Genomic DNA, 23,008 nt, shown 5'->3' with positions numbered 1-23,008 from the left:
GCGAAAATCGGGCTATGTCACTCCATAGGAACGGATCCCCGATGTACCCCGAGGACCTGCTGTGCTTCCCTCAGTCAGTCCGTATCGTATATGAACTTGCCATACTAACCATGGGCATTGTGCCCCCCTTCCAGCTTTACTACTGAGAGAATATGAACAAATACACTGTAAGCCTTTCTTTTCCTAATGAAGTATCATTTGCATCATGAGGCTTCAGTGGGGGAATGGGACACAAGATAACACACACACACACACACACACACACACACACAGAGACACCATACACACACCTAAATTCTTACTTTTGGGGACCAACTTTTGTGTTTTTACTTTAATTTTTTAAGGACAAACTTTTAAAAGTAAAGTGAATGAAACCATGGGAGATGAAGATACAAAGACAGAAATTCAATGTAGCAAAAAGGCCTTGCTGGGAAAGAGTTGAGGAGAAACATTGCAGGCATTTCACAGGCGTACTAGAAGCTCATGTTGTAAACAGGATTTAGCTGCTATTGATTTCCCCCCATAACCTCATGGTTTCATTTTGCTCAGCTTGTGATCTTGCTCAATTTCAAACTGCCTGTGATATGCTCATTCTAGAAAAGCTTTCTGTTCAATGTACCCTTCCTTCCCTCAGTTGTGGATGGCTAGTTCTTCACCAATACCCTCCTCCTCCTTGAAACTCTCCCAGACCAATTTATACTTCTCTGGGGTGTTCATCTTCTTCTTTTTGGCTACCATTTTTCCCAAAAGGCTGCTCATGCCACTTGATCTTTTATTTAACAGATTATAAATTCTTTTATTTATCAGTTCAAAGGTAAACATTTTTTCAAATTATAATATATGTTGCCATGTTTGTTTGTTTTTAATTTTTTATTGTTGAAAGTTTTATATATGTCTCTTTTTTCACCAGTGACCTCTCCCTACTAGCTCCCACCCCCTGGCACATGCCCTCAAACATACTGTCTGTGTCCATTGGTTATGCTCATATGCATGTACACAAGTTCTGTGGTTGATCTCTTACAAACCCTCCTGCCTCTCGCCCCCTCCCCTGCCTTCTCTCTGAGGTTTGATGACCTGTTTGATGCTTCTATGTCTCTGGATCTATTTTTTTCATCAGTTTATGTTGTTCATTATATTCCACAAATGGGTGAGATCATGTGATATTTATCTTTCTCTGACTGGCTTATTTCACTTAGCATAATGCTCTCCAGTTCCATCCATGCTGTTGCAAATGGTAAGAATTCCTTCTTTTTTAGAGCAACTTAGTATTCCATTATGCAGATGTACCACAGTTTTCTAATCCACTCAACTGCTGATGGGCACTTAAGCTACTTCCAAACTTAGCTGTTGTAAATTGTGCTGCTATGAACATAAGGGTGCATATTTTCTTTCTGATTGATGTTTCTGATTTCTAGGGATATATTCCTAGGAGTGAGATTACTGGGAGTTCCATTTTTAATTTTTTTGAGGAAACACCATACCCTTCTCCACAGTGGCTGCACTAGGGTTCCTTTTTCTCCACAGTCTCACCAACACTTGTCTATTGTTGATTTGTTGATGTTGGCCATTCTGACAGGTGTGAGATGGTACCTTTGTTGTTTTGATTTGCATCTCTCAAATCATTAGTGAGTTTGAGCATGTTTTCACATGTCTCTTGGCCTTCTGTATGTCTTCTTTTGAAAAGTGCCTATTTAGGTCCTTTGCCCATTTTTTGATTGGATTGTTTATCTTCCTTTTGTTAAGTTGTATGAGTTCCCTATAAATTTTGGAGATTAAACCCTTAGAGGAGATAACATTGGCAAATATGTTCTCCCATGCAGCGGGCTTTCTTGTTGTTTTGTTGATGGTTTCTTTTGCTGTGCAGAAGCTTTTTATTTTGATGTGGTCCCATTGTTTATTTTCTCTTTAGTTTCCATTGTCCTAGGAGCTGTATCGGTAAAGATATTGCTATGACATACGTCTGATATTTTGCTGCCTATGGATTCTTCTAAGATATTTAAGTCTTTTATCTATTTTGAAACATAGACCAGTTCTTATACCCTCATAATAAGGGAACATTTAGACAGAGGCATATACTTAAGTAAGCTTTCTCAAAGAGGTAGTTAGAATTATAAAAATGCATACCCCCCAGCTAGAAAAGGGGAGGCTTACAGGCGAAGTAGGGTAAGGGGTGTTGAGAGCCAGGGATCCTGGGAGATCTGTGTCCTTTCCATCAGGCCAGAGGAGCGACCACTCTCATTATTGGTAGTGTCATGTCGTTGGCCTCACAAAGTGCTAGTTCTGAAATCATTAGAGCTCCCTTCCTTATGAAGCCTGCTAGATTTAATATGATTTACTCAGAGGCTTCCAAGAAAGTAAATATCTGACAGTTTATTTTATCAGGTATGAATAGGTATTTTGTGTTGAACTGCCCAAGAACATCAGACGTGGTCAGTACTTCCCTGACTTCCCAAAGCAGAATTAAGACCAGGTCATCAAAGGTAAGAAACTTCAAGACAACTTCTCTGAAGATCTTGGATTGTGTCTTTGTGTACACAGCAACAGATCTTGCCCTGATGTCTGAGGGCTCCAGATAAAATTGAATGAAAAATGGCCACTCTGAGAGACCATGCACAGTGATAGAACAGCTCCTACAGAATGAGTGGCCCCACATCCAAATGTCTTGTAAAGTTGGATGCATCAGTTCAGTTAGCCTGGTGCTTACTCTTCCTATTTCCAGTCTGTAACAGGTGATCCATGCAAACCAGCGCAGCCCCTATTAAGAGTATGCATATCTCTGGATCTATTTTATTCATCAGTTTACTTTTTTCACTGGATTCCAGTTCCAGAGACATAGAAGCATGGAACATACCGAGGAATTTCAAAGGTGGAAGATGGGCACTTGATCTTCATTCTGACCTAGCAGGGAGTGATGGCAGGGCTAAAGGGACCTTAGCCTGTAGTTTTTCTTTCTCATTTTGCTTGAAGAAGGATTTGGCCTCTTTAAATGTAGCAACCACTTCCTTAGTCACTCTGACTTCACCGGCAAAATCAAACACCTTTGTGATTATTACTTTTTCTGTTGGTTTGTGTATGTGTGTTTAGGGTTCTCTAGCTCTTCTGCTTTGACCAACAATTTACTTGAACTCATCTCTTCAATCTCCTCTCTTTTTATAACTTGTGGATACGAGGGAAATTTTAATTTTGTTCCCACATTGTTGAGGAAGCTGACCCACAATTCATCCTCCTTTCCCTTGCATCTTCTGACCCGGTGCCTTCTTCCTGACCTGCAGCCATACCTTCCTCTTCCTCTTCTTCTAAGGCAGTGGTTCTCAACCTTCCTAATGCCACGACCCTTTAATACAGTTCCTCATGTTGTGGTGACCCCCAACCATAAAATTATTTTCATTGCTACTTCATAACTGTAATTTTGCTACTGTTTTGAATTGTAATGTAAAAATATCTGATATGCAGGATGTATTTTCATTGTTACAAACTGAACATAATTAAAACATAGTGATTAATCACAGAAACAATATGTAATTATATACGTGTTTTCCGATGGCCTTAGGCAACCCCTGTGAAAGGGTCCTTCGACCCCCAAAGGGGTCGCGACCCACAGGTTGAGAACCGCTGTTCTAAGGAGTGGTAAGTGTTTTCTCTTCTTGGAGGAATGCTCTGATCATTTCTTTCCCCCCTCCTTTGTTTTTCTGTGTCTGCTTTTCACCATCCCCTTCATCTTTCTTCACTAATCCATTTACATCATCTTCACTATACTCTCCACACAAAGGCACATAGTCCTTGTCCTCCACTGTGGTGGAGAGAGGGTCTAAGGGACTATTTTCTTTGCCTTAGGGAATATCAACGAAGTACTCTCCTTGCCTCACCTGGATAATAATGTTGATGCTACTCTTAGAATGCTACTGGATTTGCTGTAAGGTTATGGCCTTTATGTAAGGAAAGGTTTCAGTTTGTGGTTGTGGGGGTCAAAAGAAAACATACAAAAAACACACACACACACACACCACACACACACAAATAAACTTCTGGCTGGGCTAATAATCAAATGAACATGAGACATATTAACAGGAGAAAATGTCCAAAATGTATTATGGATTTAAATGTGGGGATGCCATATGAATCTGAGACATAAAGGTGTGTTAAGCAGTTGAGTGTATATGCCATTCTACACTAAAGAGAAATTTGTGGGCAGGGGTCTGGGATTTCAAAGGAAAGATAGGCAATTCATAGGTAGATGAGAAAGAACCAACACGTGTAAACAAATTCTCTTTGGGCCACCCAGAAACAATGATGCACAGAGGAAAGTTCAACAGCAGGCTTTGCTAGATTTTTCTTGGTATGCCTCATTTAGTTTACATGATGACACCAAGATTATGCTCCCATATTTTAAGCAGGTTTTTCTGTATGAATTCCTTCAGGTTGAAAGTTCTTTCTGAGTCTTTTGTTTCTTAATAACCTGCTTAAGATCAGTATCCTAAAAACCATATTTTGGTGGCAAAACTTTGGACTCTTCATTCCCCTTTTGTGATCTGTAGTCAGTCATGGTCATTCTGACATTTTCCTAGTGGCCAGGGTTCTCTCTTGCTGATTTTTACACTGAAGACCATTTGTCTTTTGCCGTCATTTTCTAGCTACTGATGTCAATGTTAACATTGCTGCAAATAGACATTGCCTCAAGAAAACACAAATCATTTCTGGTTAAAAGGATACTATGTCTTTGCTAAAACTGCCTGTGCATCACTTGTCTATGAGAATTGCTGACAGGATTATTTTTCATGTGTACCCCTGGGAAAATAACTCTTCTACATCCTGAATGTCCTTCGAAGTCAATAATAAACATAAATAGAGTGCCAAAAGAAATTACATTCTGATATTTTATACTTAATAGTATACTCTGATACAACTCTAGTAAAAATACTTTAAAAGAAGGTGAATGGTAGAAAAATTCATTCTGAAATGCTGAGTGATAAATAGGTAATTAAAACAGTTCATATATATATATATATATATATATATATATATATATATATGAACATTTTTCTTAGCACCATAATTAAGAATTTTTAAAACTAGGTTTTCTTTTTTTTAATCTTTAATTTCTTTATTGGTTAGATTTTCTTTTTATTTATGTCTCTTGATAAGAAATTGGTAAGATGACCTCTATTTAGTTTGTTAACAGATAGTATTTCTACCTCTGAATATGTTTTTCTCCTCTCTTCTTTTAATGAGAATGCTTTGAAAGTTACACCTCCTGCTCATAATTCTTTTTTTCTTTATCTCACTATATTAAGGATGAAAGATGAATTTATCACAAGGATCCCTAGGATTGAGAAATACATTTGTAGACCCAGGAAAAGGAATCAATGAAGATGGAGAAATTTAAAGTGAAGATAAAGAAGGACAAGTAAATAAGAAAGACTCATGTTAAGTTAGGAAAAAAGCCAAATGTGTTTATAGGTAGGAAGGCCACTCTTATTAAGTAGGGACACTTGATAATGGGGAACAGATAAGAAATAGGGGAATGGGGGCAGAAGAGAACAGAAATTTGGAGAAAAGGAGACCATAGTCAAGGAAGTTAATATAATTTTGTCTAATTTGTCAATAAGTTAGAAATGAAAAAATCAGTGTGGTTGAGGTAATCTATGGAATTAAAATTGTGGACATGAGTTTACTAATTTTCATAAACCTTTGTAATGAATTTCATATGAATAAAATGATAACTGAACAATGGTCAACTTAAAATTTACCAGAGAAATTGTGAAATGTTGTGTGAGACAGACAATAGGGTTATATATTTTATACCAAAGAGCATGCGAGTCTGCAAGTAGGAATGAAGAAATAAGACATCGATGGTGACTCAGACTGAGGACTAATGAAGTGGGGAAGAGACTTCAATGAGATAGTGAAGTAATCACAAATTTTAATAATTTGCATATAATAAATGTTATTTTTTGCCTTGGCCTTCATCTAGAAGCAAATTAAATTACAGAATATGAACATATATAGTGTATTCATGATCAAATAATCAAATAAATGGTTCTCTTTTGGGTATTTTTTATTTAAACGACCAGTGTGTTTATTACTTTTATCTTCAATATTCCATATATTCCAATACTTATCTCTTTATCTAGTATCATTTTTTTCAAATTATGTATAATCTATTGATGAATTTTTGATATATACATTTTAAATTTTTCATTTTTTATTGAAATTTATTGAAGTAACATTGGTTCACAAAATTATATAGGTTTCAAGTGTACATCTCATCAAAATATCATCTGCACACTGTATCATGCACCCACTGCCCCCAGTAAAATCTCTTTCAGTCCCAATTTCCCCCCTTTGCCTGCCTCTACCTAGCCCCCAACTCCCTTTCCCTCTGGCTGTCACCACACTGTTGCCTGTGTCTATGTCTTATGTATATATGTTTTTTGGCTAATCCTTTCACCTTCTTTCATCCAGTCTCCCAACCCTCCTCCCTCTGACAGATGTCTGATTTTTTAAAATTTATTGATTTAAGGAAGAGAGAGAGAGAGAGAGAGAGAGAGAGAGAGAGAGAGAGATCAGTTTGTTGTTCTACTTACTGATGGATTCATTGACTTATTTTTATTTGAGCCCTGACAGGAGATAGAGTCCATAATCTTGGTGTTTGTCAATACAATGTTCTAACCAACTGATCTACCTGGCTAGGGCTCAAATTGTGTAATTTTAATCATGAAAATATCTGTGTATGAAATAAAATTATAGGGAGGCAAACTATGTGCTATGAATGGTATCATTTCAAAATTACTACATACTGGGTAAAATAAAAATTTAATGCATTCTGGACCCTCAAAGAGTAAGAAAAAATATGCAAAACACATCCACTGATCCCCCATAAAAAAACAAGTGAATGGAAAAGAAAAGAGAAATCAGTATGAAAAATGCAGGCACTAGAGGAGTCTAGTGATGAATGGTGGCAACAATGTTGCTGTTAATAAGGCAACCAAACCTTAGACCATGTGCAAATTGGACGAAATGAATAGGAGTCTCATTACTAGGCTAAGAATTTTCAAAGAGGCATAAATAGTCCTAGGTAGATGATACATTCTGAGCATGAGAAGAAGCATATAGACTATCAATTCAGGAAACAAATTAAAAGTTGGAAATACATTTTTAAATATGTCAAGAGTAAATGAAGAAATTGCAATGCAAATTTGAAAAACCAAGAAAGTGGAACAATTTTAAAACTACTAATTCATGTGTAATGCAGTGAATTTGAAATATGTAATACTTGAATTATTAATTTTATTGAAAAATTAACCATCTTAATTTGTATAGACTCAATAATATTAAAGTATTAATATTTACATAAGAAAATTTTAAAGTTTAAAATTAATATGCCATAGCTAGCTCAGAAGTTAAAAACAAAAAAGCAACAGAAGAAAAATTACAAAATTTTTAAAAAGATAATTTCATAGAAACCAGAAACATAAGAAAGAGACTCAACAACTCTAAACTTGAAAAGTGTAATGAAAGAAACTAATTTTAGTGAGATGAAATAGAGATATAGATTAACCTTATGGGAATAAAAACATATGCTACAACACGAATTAGAGAGTGACACAAATGGCTGCATGTGGAACACCAATCAGAAAGGATATATGCACCCCTATGTTCATAGCAGCACAATTCACCATAGCTAAGATCTGGAAACAGCCTAAGTGCCCATCAGCAAATGAATGGATTAGAAAACTGTGGTACATCTACACAATGGAATACTATGCTGCTGTAAAAAAGAAGGAATCCTTACCCTTTTTGACAACATGGATGGAACTGGAGAGCATTATGCTAAGTGAAATAAGCCAGTCAATGAAAGAAAAATACCACATGATCTCACTCATTTATGGATAATTAAGACCATTATAAAGTGATGAGCAAAAATAGATACAGAGGCAGAGCAACATCGAACAGACTGTCAAACTACAGTGGGAAGGCTGGGGAGGATTGGGGAGTGAGAGGGGGTGTTAAGAGATCAACCAAAGGACTTGTATGCATGCATACGAGCATAACCAATGGAAACAAGACACTGGGGGGCATGGGATGCTAGGGGAGGGTCAAGGGGAGAAAAAAAAGGAGACATATATAATACTCTTTGTAATACTTTAAGCAATAAAACAAAAAATAAAAAAAGAAAGAAAAAATATATAGATGTCGAAAATTACTAGGAAACACAACTTCCAAAAACTATCTCAAAAAGAAAGAAAAAGCAGAATTATTTAACTATTAAAGGTATTGAGACAATGGCTTTGTGAGAACTGTACAATGACAGTTTGAATGAAACAAACTTACTCATAAGTGTAGATAAACATATTCATACCAAACAAAGCAGATAGAAATTTCAAAAAGCCACACCTGCTCTATATAAGAGATATTATATTGGCGTCAAAGTACATTTATTTTTTTAATTTCTTTATTGATTAAGGTATTACATATGTGTCCTTATCCCCTCATTCTCCCTCCCATTCTCCCCCCCATTCCCTCACCAATGCCCTCACCCCCCTGTTGTCTGTGTCCATTGGTTAGGCTTATATGCATGCATACAAGTCCTTTGGTTGATCTCTCCTCCTTACCCCCACCCTCCCCTACCTTCCCTCTGAGGTTTGATGGTCTGATCAATGCTCCTCTGTCTCTAGATATGTTTTTGTTCATCAGTTTATGTTGTTCTCTATATTCCATAAATGAGTGAGATCATGTGATATTTATCTTTCTCTGACTTGCTTATTTCACTTAGCATAATGCTCTCCAGTTCCATCCATGCTGTTGCAAATGATAAGAATTACTTCTTTTTTACCGCAGTGTAGTATTCCATTGTGTAGATGTACCACAGTTTTCTAATACACTCATCTGCTGATGGGCACTTATGCTAAGGTGAATTGTGCTGCTATGAACATAAGGGTTCATATATCCTTTCTGATTGGTATTTCTGATTTCTTGGGATATATTTCTAGAAGTAGGATCATTGGGTCAAATGGGAGTTCCATTTTTAGTCTTTTGAGGAAACTCCATACTGTTCTCCACAGTGGCTGCACCAGTCTGCATTCCCACCAGCAGTGCATGAAGATTCCTTTTTCTCCGCATCTTTGCCAACACTTGTCGTTTGTTGATTTGTTGATGATACCATTCTGACAGGTGTGAGATGGTAATGCGTTGTCATTTTGATTTGCATCTCTCGGATGATGAGTGACTTTGAGCATGTTTTCATATGTGTCTTGGCCTTCCTTCTGTCTTCTTTCGAAAAATATCTATTTAGGTCTGTTGCCCATTTTTTAATTGGGTTGTTTAACTTCCTATTTTAAGCTGTATGAGTTTCCTGTCAGTGTTGGAGATTAAACCCTTATTGATGATAACATTGGCAAATATGTTCTCCCATGCAGTGGGCTTTCTTGTTTTGTTGATGGTTTCTTTTGCTATGCAAAAGCTTTTTATTTTAATGTAGTCCCATTTGTTTATTTTCTCTTTAGTTTCCATTGCCCTAGGAGCAGTACCAGTGAAGAAATTGCTTCGGCATATGTCTGAGATTTTGCTGCCTGTGGATTCCTCTAGTATTTTTATGGTTTCCCATCTTATGTTTAAGTCCTTTATCCATTTTGAGTTTATTTTTGTGTATGGTGTAAGTTGATGGTCAAGTTTCTTTTTTTTTGTATTTATCTGTCCAGTTTTCTCAACACCATTTATTGAAGGGACTGTCTTGATTCAATTGTATGTTCATGCCTCCTTTGTTGAATATTAATTGAGCATAGTGGTTTGGGTCGATTTCTGGGTTCTCTTTTCTATTCCATTTATCTATATGTCTGTTCTTTTGCCAGTACCAGGCAGTTTTGAGAACAGTGGCTTTGTAATATAGCTTGATACCTGGTATTGAGATCCCACCTACTTTGTTCTTCTTTCTCAGGATTGCTGCAGCTATTCTGGGTCCATTTTTATTCCAAATGAATTTTTGGGAAGTTTGTTCTAGGTCTGTGAAATATGCCGTTGGTATTTTAATAGGGAGTGCATTGAATCTATAGATTGCTTTGGGTAATATGGACATTTTGATGATGTTGATTCTACCAATCCATGAACACGGTATGTTCTTCCATCTGTTTATGTCTTCATCTATCTCTTTTTTCAGTCAAAATACATTTATTTTAAAACATAAGGAGAGTCTGTCATTAGAAAATGTTTAACCAATATTTGCCACAGTAAGATGCAAGATTTTATAATATTGTTTGCTGATAATTTTTTTATAAAAGTAAAAAGACATTTGTGATTTTGGGGGAAATGTTAATCTAGGAATAGATGAAGGAAAATTCCTAACCTGGTAATAGATTTTATAAGGAATTTACATCCAGTTCAGCATATCGTTAATAGAGAAACATTAGTAGCATTTCTTTTAAAATCAAGAAAAAAAATAAAGATGTCTATTATTACCACTTTTATTCATCATTATCTAATACTCTGAACAAGGAATATAGGAAGAAAATGTCAAATAAAGGCATAAAGATGGGAAAAAACACCTTTAATAGATAATAAAAGTGATATTTAAAAGCTGTGTAATATGATTAAATTGAATCCTGTTGGATTTAATTTCAGAAGCTGGATTAGAAACTTACATGTGAACCACAAGAATGAACACATCATTTGCTTATAATAATATGCAATTAATATGCATAAAATAAACTTTGGGATGTAGAAATATGAATGTTGTTTTCCTTTTCTATTCACTATTAGTCTAAAGATAGAATAATTTACAAGAGGCCTTTAATGTTCTGGTTAAATTTAATTGGTTCTTTCGGATTAACCTTGGTGTGAAAATTTTTCTTTTCGAGTTCTAAGGTTATAGAATTGGCATTGAGTTATTTTTCTAAATCTTGAAAAAGTGTTAAATCATTAAGTACTGTTTCCTAACTCCACACAAGTTCCAATCCATCTTCATAATCCACAAAGCTGCAAATGCAGCAGATAATTATGTTTCTCTCAAGATAACAAAGCCCATAGGTCATTCTGTTTAGGTGGGAATTGAAACAACTGTACTACATTATTGGAAGCCAAAACAATTAGTAAAATTATTCTGCACTGTCTGCATTAGTTCTTGTCTTCCACCTCAGGTTTGACTTGTTTTCAGATAATTAACGTTAAAGTAAATAAACTTTTACTGCTTTTTTTTTTTTTGCTACTACCATGATGGGCTGAGCAGAACATTTTAAAGAAATTCAAGCCTTATCTCACTTACTGTTATTTTTCTTGAGTTAATTGAAACTTGGCTAGTAGTTAATACACTAATTTTGTCACTAAAGCTGACTCCTCTAAATAACAATAGATAAAGTCATGAAAGGCTGAACACTTTATGAAACTCTGGTTGCAAGGACCAATATCACTCTAGGTCAGTGATGGCGAACCTTTTGAGCTTGGCATGTCAGCATTTTGAAAAACCCTAACTTAACTCTGGTGCCCTGTCACATATAGAAATTTTTTGATATTTGCAACCATAGTAAAACAAAGACTTATATTTTTGATATTTATTTTATATATTTAAATGCCATTTAACAAAGAAAAATCAACCAAAAAAAATGAGTTCGCATGTCACTTCTGACACATGTGTCATAGGTTCGCCATCACTGCTCTATGTACTACTGAGTGCTAAAAGAGCTTTAATTTCTATGTGAATATAAAAATAATGAAGGTTGAGTCCACAGAACTGAAAAAATATGGGAAAATAGCTCATGTCTTTATTTTTGCTGTGCTTTCTTATTAGCACCTTATAATAGAAACAAAAATATTTGTTTTTAAATATAAGATTTAGAGGAAAATAATGACTTGTGCATATTTCTCAGCATTTTTCTAAAATTGTTCCCCTTACATTGATATTTATATGGAAAACCTAAATTAATATATGCACACATAAAATTGAAGTCTTTAGAGTCTCAATAAACAAGATACCCAGGGTTGCCAAGAGCAGACAACATGCTTGAAAGCCATGAAATTTCTTCCCCTGCCCCATCTAATGCACACACACACTTCCTGCAGAAGTTAGCAACCTTAACTTCTGAGGAGCGAGAAGAGTTAACCCTCTTCTCTCCTTTTACCAGATTTCAGCCAGTAGTCATTCATATGTGACCTTACCAGTAATAAATAATATGCAAACCCTAGCTTAAATTAATATAATATCTTGAAGACTTCTCTGACTACAAGTTTAGAATGAATTGTTCCTTATCAATGTGTTCGTGGATTTCAAAGAGCTCAAGCATCAACCATATCTTAAAGTCAATGGAATCATTGGAGATTGCATTGTCAAGAGTATGTCCTTTTTTGTCTTTATTGATTAAGGTATTACATATGTATCCTTATCCTCCCATTGCCCCCCACCACCCCACTCCTGTTCATGCCCTCACCCCCTAGTGTCTGCGTCCATTGGTTATGTTTATATGCATGCATACAAGTGCTTTGGTTGATCTCTCCCCCTATTCCCACCCTTTGCTACCTTCCCTCTGAGGTTTGAGCATCTGATCAATGCTTCTCTGTCTCTGGAGCTGTTTTTGTTCATCAGTGTATGTTGTTCATTATAATCCACAAATGAGTGAGATCATGTGATATTTATCTTTCTCTGACTGACTTATTTCCCTTAGCATAATGCTCTCCAGCTCCATCCATGCTGTTGTAAATGGTAAGAGTTCCTTCCTTTTTACAGCAGCATAGTATTCCATTGTGTATATCAGGGGTCCTCGAACTTTTTAAACAGGGGGCCAGTTCACTGTCCCTCAGACCGTTGGAGGGCTGGACTATAGTTTAAAAAAAAACTATGAACAAATTTCTATGCACACTGCACATATCTTATTTTGAAGTAAAAAAACAAAATGGGAACAAATACAATATTTGTATTTGCATGTGGCCCGCAGGCCATAGTTTGAGGACTCCTGGTGTAGATGTACCACAGTTTTTTAATCCAAGAGCATGCCTTTTTTAGAAATCTAGAATATCTAATACTGCAGGACCTGAAGTTGCATGAATGGAGAACACAAACATCCCAAACGGAGTCATTCTTGCATTGAATCTTTGAATCCTACACCCATAAATTTGTATCTACTTGGAACACAGAATCATATTGATGTCTCTTGAATTAGTTTATATACTGAAACCAGAAGTATATCCGCCATTTTAACAGAATATTGATTTAACAGAACAGTGCTTGATGCTTTAGTTGTATCTAAGGAGGCCATCCAAAGGTTCTATCAAGCTAGCTGTTTCTGTTCAGTGTAGTATATTCCATGACGAGTGGCTCCTTTGCTTATGGGCCTACTTCCTCATTTATTTCAAGATCAAGTTGATCCTTGTTTAGAGACTATGTTGAGTGGTATTCCATAAGGGTGAATCAGGTACCTCCATTGTGGTGCTGGTTGAAGTTTATGAGTTAGAAAAACAAACCTACACCAACAATAAGTGTTCATTCTTTTGAGAAAAAAAATAATTGGTACTTTCAGGACATAAAGAGCCTAATGTAGTCAGTCAATTTTCTGCCAAGTGCCCAGTTGCTCTTTACAAGTAATGATGTTATACACGGTCTCAGTATTGGTATCTGTTGTAGATGTGTTACAGTTAGACACTCGTAGGTGATGTTAGCTAGGTCATTCTTGATAAGTGGTCTTTCATGCTGTCATAGCCTCCACCTCAGCATGTCTGAGTAATGCCTTTTCACCAGCATACAGTCAGCTATCAGAAAGAAAAGGGGAATCATTGATGTGATATTGTACAGTTTGTTGTGGGAACTCAGTGATTATCTTCAGTCAATAGGACAGAACAGTGTTTCAGCTCTGGGAAATGTTCAAGGAATTGTGAATTTTTATTGAGACAACACCTTCAGCTTTATGCTCATCAAGCAAGAGCTTTTCCCCCCAATTTTTGTTTTCTCCCTTTTCTTTTTTTCCTTTGCCCCTAAGAATTCCAGGTTTTATTAATTATCTCCCAACTCCCTGTAGGTTAAACCTCCTTGTCTTGCACACCAACCTTTCTTGTCATTATGATAATAATGACTCCCTGGCTGTTGTAACTTAAGGACTGCCACCAGACATGCATTGGTTTAGATCACTTCTTCTCCATTGGTATTAGCAGGTAAAGCAGTAAATTATCGTCTATTACCAGCAGCCCTCATCTTCAGTGGAAAGTCACTGCTACATTTCCTAATGATGCTAGTAAACCCTCTCTTTAGCACATCTCTAATAGTGTGGTAGTGATGAGTACTCTGGGTCTTCTTATGAAACAGATCTTATGCTGGGAGTTTTACCTCACCATACCTACTTCCTTGATTATGTTAATTCCTACTTGCACATGAAATTTTAGGCATTTCAATTTTGCCAGAGCCAACCTAGCATTGAGTTTTCATCATCCCCTAGGATCCTTGCCAGGGTATGAAAATTTGTATTCCTAAAGAGTGTTCCAAATTAAACTCTTAATTCTTTGTTCTGGTCCTCTTGACCAAGTACCTTCAAAATCTGATATCAAGGGTACTGTCTTGACTCCTGCAGGTTAATCTTTCAGCTCCTTTGTTGCCTAGTTCTTTTCTTTCCTTATAACAATTAACATGTGCCATGCTGGGTTTTGCTGTGACCATACCCTAGTTACTGGCATGGAATTCAAGAGAAGAAGTAGGACATATCATGAGGATAACTCATTTTGCCTTGTCAGGGAGAGGTACCTGCATTGTCTTCCTGCAAGGAGGGATTATACTCTTTATATAAATAATAAGGTGTATATTCAAGTAAAGTTTATATAAACTTCCTTCTAAAATAAAGTCTGTATTAGTAGTAACAAAATTTCTTACTCAGCTTGAATTTATATAAATTCATATTTTATAAACTGCCAATAATTTACAACTATTTTATTTTGGGTTGAAGGCAAATTACTATATTTTCTCTCATTGTTTTGTTTTAATATGAATCTACATAATGCTGTTTTTAATAAGCTTATATAGGCAATGCTTTTATTTGGCCTGCTCATTTAACATTCAAATTTTCATAACTAGCTAACTAACAATCATAAATAAATTTCCAGTACTGTGACTACCACAATGCTGAGGAGTTCTGTGTAATAACACAAATATAATACTCTTATTGTTAGCCTGTAGTTATAAACTTCTATTGGTGTATTTACAATTTGTAATTTCTAGTAAATAATGCTCTAATATAAATTATTGAGTTAATACAAATGAGAGTCATTAATAGAATATTAAGGCAAATACTTCTCATTCTACATATGGGCTAAATTTCCCTCAATTCCACTCATTACTTTGCCACTCAAATATTTCAAATATTTACACTATAAAAACTCAGTTTAAACTACCTGATTATACTTACAGAAATTGAAAAGGAAAAATATGACTATTAAAAAGAAAAAAAATAGGTAGAAAGTTCAATATTATAGGAAATACGATGCCCTCCCCCTCCCAACATGATTCAGAGATTCCAAACATTTATTTACTTACTAGAGTGAGATATGGATGCTTCACTGTTGCCAATAGTTATTTGGTCTGAAGTGAGAGTTCTATGTAGAGTCCATTTATGTCCATGTTTGGGATGCTGAATTATAGTCTCCTTGCTGGTTTGGTTGCCTCAGAGAAAGCAAATTGATTTAGCCTAGTTCAATTTCAGCAAGCTGATAACTTGGCCCTTGCACATCAGTTATCTTGAATCACAGCTGACTTTGTTAGGTGTTATGTCATTCCGCATTTCACCCTGTTTGTGCAAAATCCAGATTTGGTTTAATGCTTTCTGACCTTCTCTGCAAGCTGAGTAACTTGGACAATATTAGACAAAAAATAATGAGCATTTAGCAGGATCCAGGTTTAATTTATAGTGAAGTGATGGTACATATAATCCTGACTGCGTCTACTGAAGTTAGCTACTCAGGAAATCAAAATCAATCAAATAAGTCATGAAAGGTGAAGGGAGACCCAGAAAGTATTGAAAGATAGTAATGCTATATAATTTTTACTGTATTTTTCTTATAAGAATCAAAAATCATATGCCTTTAATGATTGATGTAAAGAAAGAACATTAAAAATTAATTTTTGTGCTTAAAAATTCTAAATATATATGTAGACAGAATTTGAGCATTCTAATAGAAAAAAGTAAAGTCTAAAGTTTTGTACAGCCTACTGGATGTTGAAATATGTATTCCTATAAAATTGAGTTTATATTTTACAGGAAACATTCTTAAATAAATTCAATCATAGATTCTGGTTCTGTTCAGGGCAATGACATTTTATGCATTATATTTTCCCTTCTTACAAAGAAAAGTAAGAAATTAAAATGTTATTACTGAGTGAATGTTCTAATTACTGTTAAAAATTTCCAATAAGAAAGTTAACCATATGTGCTAAGAGGGAATATAAACAAGAAATATCTATATAAATTTCTACAATGTTGCGAGTTATTTTTTTTTCAGTTTTGCAATATTCAACAATTTTTGCTCTGAAGAGCAGGGAATGTCCAGCCTTAGTCTTCCTATAGTCAATTTTGCTTCATGAGTAAAGACCAATTCTTCCCCCAAACAACTGATTTCCTGTTGTACCAAACTTAATGAGAAAGACTCAGATGGTATATTACTCTTGCCATTTTGAGTAGTATTTTTAATTTCTCCCCCGTAAAGTGAGTTTTTCCCTTTTTCTTTTATGGCATATCACATACATGATGCGGGTAATGTATACAACGACAATGTATTTCCTAAACTTTGTAATATTTTTAAATTACATGATTTTCCAATTTGCTCTCTTCTATTTAACAATTTTCATATGAGGCTTAACAAGTGCATCGGAAGGTAACATGGGTTAAGGGTATGCACAGTTCTTAGCAGGTGACTAGATGGTACAATTCCCTCTTTCATTGATCCTAAATGTGCCAATACCTTGAGACACGATGGTTATGAAGCACTGCCTTAGAGCTTTTCTCCTGTACATACAGCCTATCTACAGAAAAATACTATTAATTGTGACTGAACAGGCATAACAAAGGGTGCCCATTACAAAGATAGCTTTGTCATTCTTCCTTTGCCTAAACAGGAGTGATGAGTTATATGCCAAGTGAGAGATAACGAGGCTTGTCAGGGAAACACTTGGTCAGGAAGAAGGGAGAGTGGAGGGAGAAATATATACAGAGAATAAAACATAAAGAAAAATAAAGAGTTTGAAATGAGTTTCAAAGAAAGGAGGGAGTCAAATGTCATCCACTTGTATAATTAGAATCAAATACTATAGTATAGTTCTCCAAGAGTCACAAAAACATATGATGGCCTTGGAAAAGATAGGCAGAAAAACTCCCAGAGTGTTCACAGGCTGGGAATAGTTTGCTTTCTTACTAGAGGAAAAAGGCTTCAAAATGTATAGAGCATTGGTAAAGTCCCCAGGAGGATCATCCCTTTGGTTTTTCATCAGAAACCGTGCATGCCAGAAACAATGAAAATAAAATGTATAAGGGCTAAAGAAAAAAAAAATCAAACCATGATCCTATTCTTAGTGAAAATGTTTTTCAAAAGTAAAATAAAGCCATTTTCAAATATTAAAAGAGTTCAGATAATCTATTGCCAACAAAATTGCCTTAAAATGTTTAATGGAATTTTTTTTTCAGACAAAAAGAAAACAATAGCAGATGGGGAATTGTATACAGATAATTTGCTATTTGGGTATAGTTCTTGTAATGGCAAGTGTATTTCAGATTCTTGGAGTCTGTACCCAGCCCTATTTCCCACCTGGTAGACCCTGAACTAAATGTCTATTGTTCAATGCCTCAGGGGTTTTAAAAAATACTGCGGAGCCCTAGCCAGTTTGGCTCAGTGGATAGAGCACTGGCCTGCAGACCGAAGGGTCCTGGGTTCAGTTCTGGTCAAGGGCATGTACCTAGGTTTAGGCTCCTCCCTGGCCTGGAAAGGGATACATAGGAACTCTCTATGCTTTTCACTTAATTTTGCTGTGAACCTAAAACTGTTGTGGCTCAGTTGCTTGGGCATCGTCCCATGTACCAAAAGGTTGCTGGTTTGATTCCTGGTCAGGGCATATCCTTAGTGAGGGTCATGAGGGAGGCGGCTGATAGATGGATCAATGTTCTGCTCTCACATCAATGTTCCTCTTTCTCTCTCTCCCTTCCTCTCTCTCTAAAAATCAATAAAAATATTTTAAAAATATATGTCTATTAAAAATATTTTTCAGATTTGCAGTTTTATTCAAGAGGGTAGTTCAAATTACCTGATTATTCCATGATTAAAAATTACTTTATTTCTAATCAGTAAACACCCCAATAAAAATAAAGCTTACGAGTGTAAGAACAACAGCAGTCCGCTCTTCTAATTATACTTTCCTCTTGGTCATAACCTCTATTAATACCTTCCCAGTTTCTTAGGTTGTAGTGCACAATTGCAGCATTTTTATAATGGTGATTATGAAAATATTCTTCGGTGGCAATTCAAGTGCATTTATAGTTCCTTTAATCTGTTAATTTTGTTTTCTAGAGTTAAAAATTGTTACCAAACTCCTCTTCACTCCAACCCCCATGATATCTCTCCTGAAATACTTTGTCCTGTGATCTGACCAGATAACCGGGGAATTTGCTTTATCACTCTTATTTGGTTCTCTGTATCCTGATCACATGGCTTTTCTTTCTTGATTTTTTTTATTTTATTTTTTTTTTATTAGTTAAGGTATTACAAATGTGTCCTCATCCCCCCCATTAACCCCCAACCGCCCCCCCCCCCGCCCCGCACACTCATGCTCCCATCCCCCTGTTGTCCATGTCCATTGGTTTTGCTTATATGTGTGTATACAAGTCCTTCGGTTGATCTCTTCCCCTTACCCCCGCCCTCCCCTACTTTCCTTCTGGGGATTGATAGCCTGATCGCTATTTCTCAGTCTTTGGATCTGTCCCTTTTCATCAGTCTATGTTGTTCTCTATAATCCACAAATGAGTGAGATCATGTGGTATTTATCTTTCTCTGACTGGCTTATTTCACTTAGCATAATGCTCTCCAGTTCCAACCATGCTGTTGCAAAAGGCAAGAGTTCCTTTTTTTTTACCGCAGCATAGTATTCCATTGTATATATGTACCACAATTTTCTAATCCACTCATCTGCTGATGGGCACTTAGGCTGTTTCCAAATCTTAGCTATGGTGAATTGTGCTGCTATGAATATAGGGGTGCATATATCCTTTCTGATTGGCGTTTCTGGTTTCTTGGGATGTATTCCTAGTAGTGGGATCACTGGGTCAAATAGGAGTTCCATTTTTAGTTTTTTGAGGTAGCTCCACACTGTTCTCCACAGTGGCTGCACCAGTCTGCATTCCCACCAGCAGTGCAGAAGGGTTCCTTTTTCTCCACATCCTCTCCAACACTTGTTGTTTGTTGATTTGTTGATGATAGCCATTCTGACAGGTGTGAGATGATAACGCATTGTCATTTTGATTTGCATCTCTCGTATAATTAGTGACTTTGAGCATGTTTTCATATGTCTTTCAGCCTTCTGTATGTCCTCTTTCGAAAAGTGTCTATCTAGGTTTGTTGCCCATTTTTTTTTATTGGATTGTTTATCTTCCTTTTGTTAAGTTTCATGAGATCCCTGTAAATGTTGGAAATTAAACCCTTATCAGTGGTATCATTGGCAAATATGTTCTCCCATGTAGTGGGTCTTCTTGTTGTTTTGTTGATGGTTTCCTTTGCTGTGCAAAAACTTTTTATTTTGATGTAGTCCCATTTGTTTATTTTCTCTTTAGTTTCCATTGCCCTAGGAGCATTATCAGATAAGAAATTCCTTCGGCGTATGTTTGCAATTTCGCTGCCTGTGGATTCCTCTAGTATTTTTATGGTTTCCCGTCTTACGTTTAAGTCTTTTATCCATTTTGAGTTTATTTTTGTGTATGGTGTGAGTTGAAGTCTAGTTTCATCTTTTTGCATGTATCTGTCCAATTTTCCCAACACAATTTATTGAAGAGACTGTCTTGACTGCATTGTATGCTCTTGCCTCCTTTGTCGAATATTAATTGGGCATAGTGGTTTGGGTCGATTTCTGGGGTCTCTATTCTATTCCATTGATCTATATGTCTGTTCTTGTGCCAGTACCAAGCTGTTTTAGGAACAGTGGCTTTGTAATACAGTTTGATATCTGGTATTGAGATCCCACCTACTTTGTTCTTTCTCAGGATTGCTGCAGCTATTCGGGGTCTTTTTTTATTCCAGATGAATTTTTGGAACGTTCGTTCTAGATTTGTGAAATATGCCGTTGGTAATTTAATGGGGATTGCATTGAATCTATAGATTGCTTTGGGTAGTATGGGCATTTTGATGATGTTGATTCTACCAATCCATGAACACAGTATGTCCTTCCATCTGTTTATGTCTTCCTCTATCTCTTTTTTCAGTGTCCTGTAGTTTTTGGCATATAAGTCTTTTACCTCCTTAGTTAAGTTTATTCCTAGGTATCTTAATTTTTTTTGGTGCAATGGTAAATGGGATTGCTTCTGTAGTTTCACTTTCTGTAAGTTCACTATTGGTGTAAAGAAATGCCATGGATTTCTTAGCATTAATTTTGTATCCTGCTACATTGCCGAATTCATTTATTAAGTCTAATAATTTTTTGATGGAGTCTTTAGGGTTCTGTATGTACAGTATCATGTCATCTGCAAATAAGGACAGTTTTACTTCTTCTTTTCCAATCTGGATGCCTTTTATTTCTTCTTCTTGTCTGATCGCAACGGCTAGTACTTCCAGTACTATGTTGAACAGGAGTGGTGAGAGGGGTCATCCCTGTCTTGTTCCTGTTTTTAGGGGGAATGGTTTTAGTTTTTGCCCATTGATTATGATGTTGGCTGTGGGTTTGTCATATATGGCTTTTATTATGTTGAGGTATGATCCCTCAATTCCTATCTTGCTGAGAGTTTTTATCAACAAAGGGTGTTGGATTTTGTCAAATGCTTTTTCCGCATCAATCGATATGACTATGTGGTTTTTTTCTCTCAATTTGTTTATGTGATGTATCACATTTATTGATTTGCAGATATTGTACCATCCTTGCATCCCTGGGATAAATCCTACTTGGTCATGGTGTATGATCTTTTTGATGTACTGCTGGATCCGATTTGCTAGGATTTTGTTGAGGATTTTGGCATCTATGTTCATGAGTGATATTGGCCTATAATTCTCTTTCATTGTATTGTCTTTATCTGGTTTTGGGATTAGGGTGATGTTGGCTTCATAGAATGAGCTGGGAAGTGTTCCTTCCTCTTGGATCTTTTTTTAAATATATATATATATATTATTGATTTTTTACAGAGAGGAAGGGAGAGAGTTAGAAACATCGATGAGAGAGAAACATCGATTAGCCGCCTCCTGCACATCTCCCACTGGGGATGTGCCCGCAACCCAGGTACATGCCCTTGACCAGAATCGAACCTAGGACCCTTCAGTCCGCAGGCCGACGCTCTATCCACTGAGCCAAACCTATTTCGGCCTCTTGGATCTTTTGACATAGTCTGAGGAGGATAGGTTTTAGGTGTTCCTTGAATGTTTGGTAAAACTCCCCTGTGAAGCCATCTGGCCCCAGGCTTTTGTTTGCTGGAAGCTTTTTGATTACTGCTCGATTTCCTCCATAGTTATTGGCCTATTGAGATTTTTAGATTCTTCCTGGTTAAGTTTTGGAAGGTTGTATTTTTCTAGGAATATGTCCATTTCCTCCAGGTTGTCTAGTGTGTTGGAGTAGATTTGTTCATAGTATTTTCTAACAATCCTTTGTATTTCTATGGGGTCTGTTGTTATTTCTCCGCTTTCATTTCTGATTTTGTTTATTTGGGTCCTCTCTCTTTGTTTCTTGGTGAGCCTGGCTAGAGGTATATCAATCTTGTTTATCCTTTCAAAGAACAAGCTCTTGCTTTTGTTGATCTTTTGTATTGTTTTTTTGGTCTCTATGTCGTTTATCTCCACTCTGATCTTTGTTATTTCCTTCCTTCTGCTTACAGTGTGCTTTTTTTGTTGCTCTCTTTCTAATTCTTTGAGTTGTAGAGTTAGGTCATTTATTCTCATTGTTTCTTTTTTCTTGCAGTAGGCTTGTAGAGCTATGAACTTCCCTCTCAAGACTGCTTTTGCTGTGTCCCATAGGTTTTGGATTGTTGTGTTTTCATTGTCATTTGTTGCCATGATGTTTTTTATTTCTTCTTTGATCTCACTGGTAACCCAGTCATTGTTTAATAGCATGCTATTTAGTCTCCATGTGTTTGATTTTTCTGGATTGTTTTTGTTGTAGTTGATTTCCAGTTTTATGCCTTTGTGGTCTGAGAAGATGCTTGATATGATTTGAATTTTCTTGAATTTGAAGAGACTTTGTCTGTGACCCAATATATGGTCTATCTTTGAAGATGACAAATGTGCACTTAAGGAGAATGTATATTCTGTGGCTTTGGGGTGAAATGTTCTGAAGATGTCAATTAATTCCATCTGATCTAGTGAGTCATTTAGGATTGATGTTTCTTTGCTGAGTTTCTGTTTAGAGGATTTGTCCAGTGGTGATAATGGGGTGTTAAGGTCCCCTACTATGATTGTATTGCTGTCAATCTCTCCCTTGATCTCCTCCAGAAGATTTCTTACGTATTTGGGTGCTCCTATATTGGTTGCAGATATATTTACCAGAGTTATTTCTTCTTGTTGGACTGCTCCCTTTAGTATTATGAAGTGGACTTCTTGATCTCTTTTTATGTCCTTCACTTTGAGATCTAATTTGTCAGATATAAGTATTGCTACCCCGGCTTTTTTTTCACTTCCATTGGCCTGAAAAACCTTTTTCCATCCCTTCACCATCAGTCTGTGTGCGTCTTTTTTTCTGAGGTGGGTTTCCTGTAGACAGCAGATATATGGGTCATGTTTTCTTATCCACTCATTTACCCTATGCCTTTTGACTGGGGAATTTAATCCATTTACATTTAAAGTTATTATTGATAGAAACTTGTTAGTCGCCATTTTTGTT

The 23,008-nt window shown here is 36.1% G+C and overlaps 1 pseudogene across 1 annotated transcript; it reads right to left on the bottom strand.

Annotated features, from left to right (window-relative positions):
• Positions 1 to 528: 528 nt before the first annotated feature.
• Positions 529 to 3,276, bottom strand: LOC308518507 (craniofacial development protein 1-like; annotated as a pseudogene). The gene is made up of 2 exons: positions 2,899 to 3,276; positions 529 to 769 (listed from the first exon to the last, which is right to left on the bottom strand). The product of its transcript is annotated as a craniofacial development protein 1-like (transcript).
• Positions 3,277 to 23,008: the final 19,732 nt, after the last annotated feature.

This window comes from Myotis nattereri (assembly GCF_964212035.1).
Source record: "Myotis nattereri genome assembly, chromosome: 4".
NCBI classification, from domain to species: domain Eukaryota; kingdom Metazoa; phylum Chordata; class Mammalia; order Chiroptera; family Vespertilionidae; genus Myotis; species Myotis nattereri.
This window is presented reverse-complemented; position numbering and strand designations above follow the sequence as displayed.